Below are 11,922 nucleotides of genomic sequence, written 5' to 3'. Positions count from 1 at the left end.
AGGAATTAAATAAATTGTTACTTATTAGTTGGATGGATAATGATAGCTACTTCTAGGAGAAATTCCTCCTAAATAAGAAAGTTGACATGCTTCCAAAAAATAAGATATAGTGGAAAGAAAATATAGAGAATCATGACTATTTGAGGGAGATAGAAACATTAAACTATTATATAATGGCTCTAAATATATACATTTCATTAATTGGATCACAAAAATTTAAAACTCCGAGGACAATACTATTAAGGATCCTAAAACCATCGCTAATGAGCTCGTATCTTACTTCAAAAATATTCTAAACAACTAGGAATCCTCAGACTTAACAACCCAATCTACCCTCTTGAACCTTATTTCTATATAAATCACAAGATATGATAATGCAATGTTAAATAAAAAATTTATGAAATGAGAAATCAAAATTTATATTTTCCTAATGCATCCACACAAGGCACCCATACCTAATAGCTTCTAGGAAAGATTCTTTCAAAAAAATTTGGAAGCATTGAGGTGATGACCTATGAGAGGCCCTTAAAGCTAGCAAGAACTATAGTGATATCCTCAGAGAAAATAAACACACCTACTTCACCCTCATCCCAAAGAAGGTAAAGGAAATAAATCTTAGAGACTTTAGATTGATTACTTTATATAAAAATATTTGAAAGATATTAACCAAATACCTGACTAATTGACTTATAATTATCCCCCACTTATCATTTTTGATGAAAAAGTATCCTTCATTCTAGGTAGTTGATTATGGATGGTATCATTATGACCAAGGAACTCAACCACTATGTTCAAAATAACAAAACTCGTGTATGCTAGTTAACATAGATATTCAAAAGGAATAATATAAAGTGCACTGGATATTCCTTTACAAATGCATGGAGACATTTCATTTCTCTAGAAAATGGATTCACCTCATCTTTAGTTGCATCTCCTATCCCAGAATCTCCATTTTACTCAATGGAGTTCTAGAAGGCTTTTTTGATGTTACTAGAGCCCGTAGGGAGAGTGACCCTATCTCTCCCTTCCTATTTTTTATTATGGATGGAGCCTTTGGAAGGTTGACAAAGGCATCCTAAGAATAGGGACTCATTAAAGGGATTAAAGTAACAAAAGGAATTCCCAGCATAGCTCTTCACTAGCTCACGAAAGATACCATCTTACCTGACCAATATTCCATCAATGATGAAAAAGCCCTTAAATCCAACCTTGACTTATTTATGACAGCCTCAAGATAGATAGTTAATGTTGAAAAGTGATGATTTTTACTAATCAATACAATCAGAATGCTTAAGATAGAATATGTAATATTTTGGGTTATAATGAAAGGGTTTGTCCTTGCAATTATTTGGGTATGCTTATAGAGAAAGGGAACAAGTATACAAATGTGTGGGACCAAAAATATGGATAAAAAAATGGATAAATGGAAATCTAGATGGTTCTCTAATGCTAGTCAGTTAACCATGAACAAATCTATTCCTATTGCACTACACTCATGGGTATGTGCAAGATCATGGTGTGCCAAAAACTGGTGATCTAAAAAATATGTATTTCTAAAATGCCTAAAAGCATTTCACAATCTATTAAAACTTTTTTCCCTCACATCATGTTACCAAACCAAAAAATTAATACCTTTATAAGTCCTAATATATCTTTGAATGCCAACCCTATAGTGTGTGATGTTTAAAGGTCACTGACAAAAAATTGCACAAAAAATTGCATGAACTAAAACACTAACAATCTAACTAGCAGTAGTGCATTTTGACTCATTTTTCAATGAAAAATAGTCAAATTTTTTACCCATGTTGGTCAAATTCTCGACCAATTGCTATGTTTCTAATTTTGTCGTTGACATTTTGACCAATGCTTGTATGTGTCATAATTTTGACTAGAAGCATTTGATCAAAAATGACTTATGTTATTGTGAGGATCATTGGTCAACATTTTAACCAATCTTAGTCAAAATTTCCACCAAACATTAGTCAAAAGTTTGATCAATGTTGGCCATTGATCGACCAGCATGCCAAACCCATGACCAATGAATTGGTCAAAGTTTCCACCAAATTGTCGTCAAAATTTTGACCAATGCTGGTCCTTAATTGACCAACATGTGAAACCCATGATCAATGCATTGGTCAAAATTTTGACCAAACTTTGGTTGAAATATTAAACAAGATTGGTGAAATTTTGACCAAGATGATTTGTTTCAAAAGAAAAATTTAGCGGAAAATATATGTCTCCTATTCCTCCAAATAGGATATCCCCATATATGGTAATATCATATAGAGATATTCTTGGTCCATATCCTAATTATCAAAATTCATATCCATTTTTCAAGATTAGCCATCATTTTGGCCTAATTATGGCCATATGGGAAAGTTTCACTCATTGATTACATTTATATTAAGGATCTGTAGGCTGAGAGAATGTTTATATTTTCTCTCTGACTTAAATGATTATCTAGGAATTATTTTTCATTTTCTCCTATCTTATCACCACCACTATTTCTCAGTCCTGTACCTTGGACTTCTTGTTGGTGTAGAACCTTTTTTCCATTTTGTAGCCTATATGGGTTGGCAATTTACTGGTGATTCTATGGTATTTAGTTCGAAACCTTTATATCACTATTCAAGGTACTTTTCCCCTAACTTCTAGGTCTTAGTGGGAATTCTCTCTATAATTTCTTGTAATAGACATGCCAATTAAAATCCGTAGCAACTCTAGCCTCATGGCCTTTGATGAACCTATCAAGTTAGAGAGAATAATGACATCAAAGCGTCCGAATTGAGGGTGGAAACCTTGGAAAGAAATTTGTGTAATATATTATTAAAGATTTTTGTATTTCTAACAAAGTCCTCTCAAATGATTTCTTTTTGCATTCTATTGAACGAATTTAATATTTCATAGTTTATTTGGGCAAGGAATACACATGGACATGAAAGCATAGAAAATGAACATTAATATCCATGGTTGGATTACTCCAAAAATAATCAGATTTCAATCAAAATAGCTCTCTTCTAATTATGTTAGATAATTAAATGTAGGTTTTGTGAGAAGTTTTCATTGTCTTCAATGTTTTTCTTATATTTAATGTGTTTGCAGAATGCATAAGGAGGGCTAAATTATTTATGTTTTAATATATAAATTCAATTTTGTAGATTCAATTGTACAAGATGGTATAATTTCATATTACACTACAAAAAACTAGATTTGACATTATTTTTTTAGACAAATAGACATACTAATTTCTATTTTTTAATAACTAAAAAATATTTATTCAATTATAGAATTCAAAAGATTGTTTGTATTTCTAATAAAAGAATGTATAGGATAATAATGTTAGGCAGTTTACATATATACCTAATCACCAATATTTAAAGGTAGAACATCTTCAACAAGATGATAAAAAATAGAATCTTTAACTCTTCTCCACCCTCAGATAACCTGCACATGCAATGTAAAATACTGTCAAATCAAAGAAACTGATGGTAGAATAGAAAAAGAGAAAAAAAATTGTCTATTGGTGAAATACAAGATTGAGGAAAATAGCAACAAGATATATTCTTGAAGTTGAAAGTTCATTTTTTCTTCATTTAGATTCTAGAATTGTAGAGACTGTTGGTAGTCACTAAATGTTACAAAAAAAAAAAAAAAAAGGCACATAATAGTTTGTGAAATACAACACAATGCTCAAAACAAGAAATTATCCTATGAATACTAGTTCATGAAAATGGTTTTCCACATAACATAAAGTAATTGAAGATAATGTTAGAAAAGAAAACTCTATTAAAACATAAATATAGCTTTAGGTAAAAAAAAATGTTTGAACCTTGTCTAAAATTCAAGACCTTAATTTTGAATTCTAAATCAATTCACAAGATCTTGATTTTCTAAGAAATATTTTATACATATGAAAAGTAGCAAGCACATAGATGAACATAGAGCATTCCAAATATTTTTGGCAAAACAAAAAGCTACTATATGTAGAATGAAATCTTACCAATTACAAAAATTACAAGAATAACAACTAAAGCTATACTTCCACCGTCATATCACCCTACCTTGATGCCCTACATGTTGCAAAGAGAAAACTTGTTGCTAAATTCAATATTTTGAAAGAGAATGATATTTAGCCATATTATTAGGAGAATTGAAAAAGCTAAAAAAGATTTGATGGCTTACTTCAATTTTTTTTTGAAACCCAAGTGATAAAGTCACACAGATCATTAAGATTATTAATGTCATGTGTTGAAAGGCTTCCCATAGAAAAACCTAAACACTAAAGAAATTAGTCTATTAATAACCATAATATCAATTATGGAAAAAGAAAATTGACAATTAGAGTAAATGTTATTAGTAGCAAAGAAAAACAACATATCAATAACCATAATGTAAATTATGTCAAAAATAATTCAAAATAAGAGTAAACGTTATTTAGAGCTAAGGAAAGTAAATATTACAAAGAAATTGTGTGAAACCTTTCGGGGATATGTATTCTCCTCATAAGCATTTCTATGGCATAGCAACTCTTATGGATTTTCTATAATACCCTTCTCAACATCAATATCTAAGAGCTTTGTTGTGTCCTTTACCTATTACCAGCTATGTCTATTACAATCATAGCTACTCTAATCGAAATTTATTTGAAATACATAAAGATTAATATTGCCGTGGGTGGATCATTTTACTTTCTTAGCCCTCCTCTCTTCGGCATATTTTCAAAGTCTTTATCTCTAACTAACTGAGCAAGCTTTCTTGCACTAATTCCAAAGCCTACTAGAGGCTTATCTAACAAATGAAATATCTCACATGCTTCAATTTTGTATTATATTTTTCAATATTTTCAAAACACAAAACGAAAAAACATAAGAAAACATTAAAATACACAAAGTTTTGTAGATAATGCAAGTAACAATGAAATTGCATTCCCTCATCTAGAACATTAAGATGATCGTACGAGTTTCACAAAGTTAAAATAAAATAAGGCAAGTCACTAAATCAATGACTATTGGAAAATGAAATAAATAGAAAGTCTAAATCTAGAAACAATTTCTTTCTAATCTATGTATTCATCCTTCAAATTTAGTGGTAGAACTATATATCAAGGGCAAAGTTGCATGACTGCTCATCAAAATTAATACTCATCCACTCATCAAAATTTAATGTAGTGGTTGAATAATACTATATTTGTAATTTTTAATGTGGGATCTTTTATTTTCACCAACATAAATAAAATGAAACCCTAATCAAAACAATCGAACAAAGTAAAATTCATATTGATCCACTCACCATTATTGTCACTTGATTACTGCCAACAACTACATCCTAGATGTAAAATTGTTGTTTTAATATTAGCCCTAGATCTAGTTGCAAGACCCAAAATGAGGCAAGTGGTAAAGTTTTTGGATGAAATTAATTAATTAATGGAGGTATGTTAGTTTGAGCTTCACTTGGTTTCAAGAATACTTTAGTATTCTCAACTTAACAAGGACAACCACGTGAAGGTGAAATCTCATCTAGCCTTACCCCCTCCCCCTAAAATCAATCTAAATTCCTCATTATCATCTAATTACATACTTATATCATAGATATTTACTTAAAACAACATTCTTTCATTATCAAACAAATTTTATCAAACAAGGTTTATCAAAGAGCATTTTTTTAAAATCATTTATTCTTTTTGTTTTTCTTAGTTTTATTAAGGTAAAGGCTAATAGGAGCATCAATATATTCCTCATTCTCCTCCTCTTGTGGAACATGTAATGTCAAACTATGATGCTCCTCTTGTTTTGAGGAGCAGGAGGCTACTACACTAAATGGGGCTATGTTGCAATAACAAGTAAATGGGTTAAATTGGTATACTCTTTTTCTTTTTTTAACTATTAAAAGTATTTAATTACACATTAGAAAATAACATGAATTTTTCTTACCTTAAAATGACAAATCATGTACAATAACATTTTGATCTACCTCAACCTCAACATGTTGAACACTTGGAACATGCTACACTCCTTCACCATGATGACCAACATGGTCTAAAATATTCAAAAAAGGTTCCATGTCATATAGAAATTAAAAATATTAAGTTGTATTCATAATTTCATAATTAATTTCCAATAGAAAATTAATACCTCCACCACTATGATGCATATCATGGCCTTCATCGCACACAAATTCTATGATAGGATATGAAGGCTAAAGTGAAATTTTATGTGCATTATTATGTAGTCAATTCATGTTGGAAACTAACACCAAAAAATGAAATATCTCTAATATTCAATTTGATTTACTTTTCATTTGACCAATTTACCTATCTCTCATTTGGTGCACCAAATTATTGGGTATGGCTTTTAGATTCTTGTCATATGCGTGCAACCATGACTTTATAGCCTTCCTTCAAGGAAAGTTTTTTCTCTTTATCCATGGCCTCTACATTGAATTATGTGCCCTACATTTTTTGTCTTAATATCATTAGTTTTTCCTATATGATTTGATTAAACAAAATTATATGAAATTCCCTTGATGTTACTTACAAGTCAAGATTGAAGATTCATATAGCCACCAGAGCCAAGTTTGTGTTGGCCAACCTTTTTTAGTCTCACTTTGCTAGCCTTTGATGTTTCTTGCAGTCTATGAAAGTTTGAAACATGTTAGATTATATATTTACAAAGATCACTAATTAGTGCATGATTACATTCTACTTAATACTATCATGACATACCTTCCTTTTTCCTTTTCTAGTTTATTTCCTTTATCATGTAGCCTAATCTCTTTTGTATCTTCTATTATTTTAGTCTACACCATTGGTGGAATCATATGAGGATTTTCATACTTTGGGTTATCCTTTAAACCCCTCCTATATTGGTCCCTCACAATCTTTATATGTTTGGATGCTCTTTTGAGAAGTAGGGTAGTGTCAAAAATGATTTTTTCCAAAAAGGTCCTCAAAAGATGTGATGAGATGATTTTTTAATTCAGGACCCTAATCATTCCACCTTTAAAAAAAATAAAAATTGTTAGATCTATACCTTTAATAAAGTAAAATAAATGGAAGAAAAGAAAAATATTGTAGCAACGATATGAAACTACACACCTTTTATGTATGGTGAGTCCAAGTAGCTTCAATGTCATATCAAAAAGATAATCAAAGAAAACATCATTTCCTACAAAAACATCATGGGAGTATCAGTCCAAAATGACTTATGTATAAGTAAACTACAACTTCACTATAAATAATACCAATTTTAAAGCACCTGGAAGCTTTCATAATTTTAATGGAAACATAGTTTTCTTATTCAGTAAGATTGTCCCCACAAATGAACTAGTACTAGTTACATGGGCTACTCTAGGAAATGGTTAAGCTTCAATAGTAGTAGTCTCTATTGTTCTATCAACTAAATGTCTACCCATTACTGCACAAAATAGGTCCATGAGTATAAATTCCACCCAACAAAAAAAAAAAATGCATAATTAGCACAATACAAAATATAGCAAAACAAGGTTTTACCAGTTGTACTTGGCATAGTCGAAGATGTTTGCAAGCTCCTTGTTTCTGATAATGCACTCGACAATATAAGAGTGATGATCGAAGGAGGCTTCTACAGTTCATCATGAGTTGAAGAATATATTGTTAGCAAAGGCATTTTTAATGGATAAAGATCAAATTTGATACTAGCTAGAAGCATCTGACAATAAAATTTAGGTGTTATAATGTTGATGAAAACAAACAATGTTGCACTAGTAGTGCCACAATCTTTTATTATTTCTTATTTTGTTTCACAATGTGTACAACTACTACATTCTTTCATCTCATAGGAATATGAGAAAGTATTAATTAAACAGAAAGTGTAATAATACTACAATTTTCAATAATGTTGAGTATATGGTTTAAATATATATACTGATTTGGTATTGTTGGATACAATTGCCTAATTAAGTGTTATCTTTGATGTTACAAAAATGTCATATTAATTCTCAGTATCTACTGAGCTCACTTGGTTAGTAAAGAAAAATTTTGAGTCTATTGAGCATTCATGCAAGTTACTTTGTGAGAGCAATGTCTACCAAGCTCATTTAGGTATCGAATGAAAATGTGGCAGGAAGCAATGTTAATCGAGCTCACATGGTTAACAAAGGAAATTCAGTGTTTACTGAGTCCACTTGGTCTCCAAAGGATTTGGAAGAGTTCGTAGTGTTCACTACGCTTTAGTTGGTTAAGACTAGAAATCACTTTTGGAGTAGTGTTTACTGAGCAAGGTCGGCAAAATGAAGGATTTTGTTGATTTGGGAATAAAGTTTAATTTTTTGATGTATTGATTCTAGCTGACTGAGGTAATGATTATTGGTAATTGTAAGTTTTAATTGGGTCAACTTGATAATCTAAAAGGTATATATGAAATATCAAGTTGAGAATTCAATCATGTGTCAAATGAGGATGTAATGAGCAAGCATGCAAGTGTATTCATTGAAGAGGAAAGTGTGAACGAACATTGAAGGATGGCTAGATATTCTTAAGGAGTAGAAAAGTTTTATTTGATCAGAGAGGATCTTGTTGGAGTTGAGGAAAGGCAACTCTGAAGATTCTCAAGATCACCTTCATGCGAGAACCTGTCAAAGAGAAGCCAAGAAGAGGAAGAGCATGGAGCAAGGGAAAAACCCTAAATGGACATGAGATACAATATGTGTAAACACAATGATAAATGTATTTACAATATGCACAATGCCTTTTGATGTTGAAAATACAAAGAGAGAGCCCGCTTATAAAGAGCTCATGGAAGCTTGTAGAACAAGCTGGAAGGTGGTAGAAGATAAGGATGACAACTCATCACATATCAACAAAAAGATGGAACATGCTAGAAGGGAACAAACTCCCATGTTGTCAACAACTAACCACTACGTGCATTAAATACAAAATATTAAATAAATGCATTTACCTAAGTAAGCTTAAGTAAATAGAATAAATAATTAGTAATTAATTATTTACTCTAACACCCCCCCTTAAGTGCAACTTAGGGAAATGCCTTAAGCTCACAAAAATAAGATGAATGCAGAATGGGTCCCGGCAACAAGGCCATTTTAGGTACCTGAGTACAATGCAAGAAAAGATACAACCTCTGAAAATGGGGAAAGAGAGAAAGCCACGTGGGAAAAACCCTCCCCCAAAAAGAGGTAACCTAGTGAAGAACTGAAGAAGCCTCCAACAAGGGAAAAATCCCTTAAAACAGGAACAGAGAGTGATAAGGAAAGAGCATCACTAAAGCATAAAGAAGCCACAAATCTATTATACTGCTGATCTGAAGAACCTCCATGGAAGAAAAGGCATGAACCGAGCATGTCTATATGGTAGATGATCCATCTCACCGAAATGCATAGGTAGCCAGCCACTGTAATTGCCTTGTACATAGGATCAACCACTGAATACATAGTTCACACTATCGAACCATCAAACCACAGATGGATTAGAGCAACAACATAACCCCCCCTTAATGCAGACGGGGTGTGATGACAAGCAATTGAGAAGGTCGGCCAAAGTCTCCTGCAAATGAACCAAGAACGAGGAGAGAGGAAAAGAGGTACAGACACCTATAAAGACACAGTCAAACTAACTCTGCATGGGGCTAATGTCATGGAAGGGACACTCACTTGACAAAGGGAGAATGCCTAAAATAGCAAACAAATATCCCCCCGTGGTGCTTAATAAAAATAGTGCATGTACAATTGTCTCAAAACAACGTTCATCATCCCCAGAATGCAAAAGTGACACTTTATCTCAGTGCGATACAAAAAAGTGCTTCAAAAATGATAGCTACAATAATCAAAACTGAAAACAAGCTGAACCAAAACAAAGTATAGCCAAAAACAAGAGAAACCATGCTAGGAAAATGATCCTCGGGCCTAAAACACTCAAAATATCTAGCATATAGGAAAAATGCCAAAACTATGATAGAAAGAGCATGGGCCAAAAAAATAAGAAAAAGGACCACATATCTAAAAAGATGACAGAACCATCTTTCCAAAAATATAAAGTTTTCAAAAAACAAGCATGGGACGCAAAAGATATGCATGCCGGAGTCAAAAATAGGACCTCGGACTTCAACAGAAAAAATAGAAAATAAAAAAGAATCAAAACCTAAAAATACCTACACCAATCTCTTCGTCTTGGAACCAGCTTTCTAGCACTTCTTTCGGATTGGAAAAATACCTCTGTATGCAAAAGTTATGGCCAAAAAACCACAAATAGGTTGTAATGCCCCGCCAAGGAATCCAAAGAATTTCACTAAGGTTGCCAAACAATTTTTTTTCTTTTTGCATAAATTATAAACCATTCACAACATACGTGGAAGCAATAGTAACATCCAACTAAAAATAACATAACATAACAGATTACATTCTTTAAAGATCCCTTAACGTTGAATTACTTCTAATCATAACTATCCATCTAACATCACATCCTTAACAATGAAATAACAATGATACATCCAATGTTCCTAAACAATATTACAAGTGTTTTTTTTCAAATTACATTTCAGATTGCTTAATCATCCACTGTACATGTCACAAGATATGAAAAGCTTAAAAGAATAAACATCCATACAAATAAAGTACAACATCATCCAATATTAATCCATGATGCAATTAAAGTAAATGAAACCACATATCATACATGTTACATCATCACAAAAGATATAAACATCCATCATAAAAGATAACCATATATCACAAACATAAATAACTAAGTGCACGGTTCCTCCCAACCGTAAATAGCATCATTAGACCATCATGGATCCTAGCCATCCCTCCGTGCGTAACATTCCAAAGCACCGAAGAGATCATCGGCTATTAACATAGTAGGAATGTCACTCCTAAAACATCCTACTAACATGCAAAGCAAAGCATAATATATCATCAACTAACATATGCAAATCATCAATATAAGAAACATACTGATAAATACAACCATCATAAGTTATATCATCTATCATAAATATCCAAGAATAGAATGAAGATAAATACCAACCAAGAATACTCCAGCCACGGTGTCTCGGACCATTCTCAAATGATAAGAGTGATAAAACACTACCACTTGAATGCGTGGAACCTAAGTGGTCCACTCCCACAGTGCTAAGGAGATAATCTCAAGTCTCAAACAGGATATCAATTCACAAAGCACAAATCTCTATAAGTTCAAGAATCCTAAAAGCATCCTAACTCAAAGGTTCCATCACAAAAAACCGACATCTAATTCCCAGAGGCACACAATGACATGTAGGAAACCTACTCTGCAAGCGGGAAAGTGTCATCGCATTTATCTCGTACAAGTTACCCTGGCAGTTAGCTAAACTCCACGGGTCCATACAGATCTCATGCGGCCACTAGTATCCTCTCATACTGACGAGGCATACTATGGAATGCAAGGTCACAACCATGCATCTCACTACTCCCATCCTAGCCTGTACAAGCGCTCAAGGCATGGGCGAGAACATCAAAACAATTATCTTTTTAGGTTCATTTAATCCCCGTTTAGTGTGTAAATGTTATCACTTATTAACCAAACTTACAATGAGTTACCTTGGCAGCCACTTAGGGCCCCGGCCCCATTGCAAGCCACTTCCTGACACTACAAGTAGATTACCTACCCTAATGCTCATGGTATCATAATCATAAAGAAAGTCCATAAAATCATCAAATATCCACAATAAGAATCATCAAATATCCATGATAAAATCATCAAATATCTGCAAAATAAGCATCAAATATCCATAATAAGAATCATCAAATCTCCAAGATAAGAATCATCAAAATCTCCATGAGCAATTGGAAAAACATCCATAGAAAATCATGACCACAATAGTTCTCTATTGGCAACTGAAGGCATCACTAATAATCATAAGTATCCATTGGTTCTCAATAACCAAAATATAT

The sequence above is a fragment of the Cupressus sempervirens genome, chromosome 9, assembly GCF_028749045.1.
Source record: "Cupressus sempervirens isolate cs-2001-9-10 chromosome 9, ASM2874904v1, whole genome shotgun sequence".
Classification (NCBI taxonomy): Eukaryota; Viridiplantae; Streptophyta; class Pinopsida; order Cupressales; family Cupressaceae; genus Cupressus; species Cupressus sempervirens.
This window is presented reverse-complemented; position numbering follows the sequence as displayed.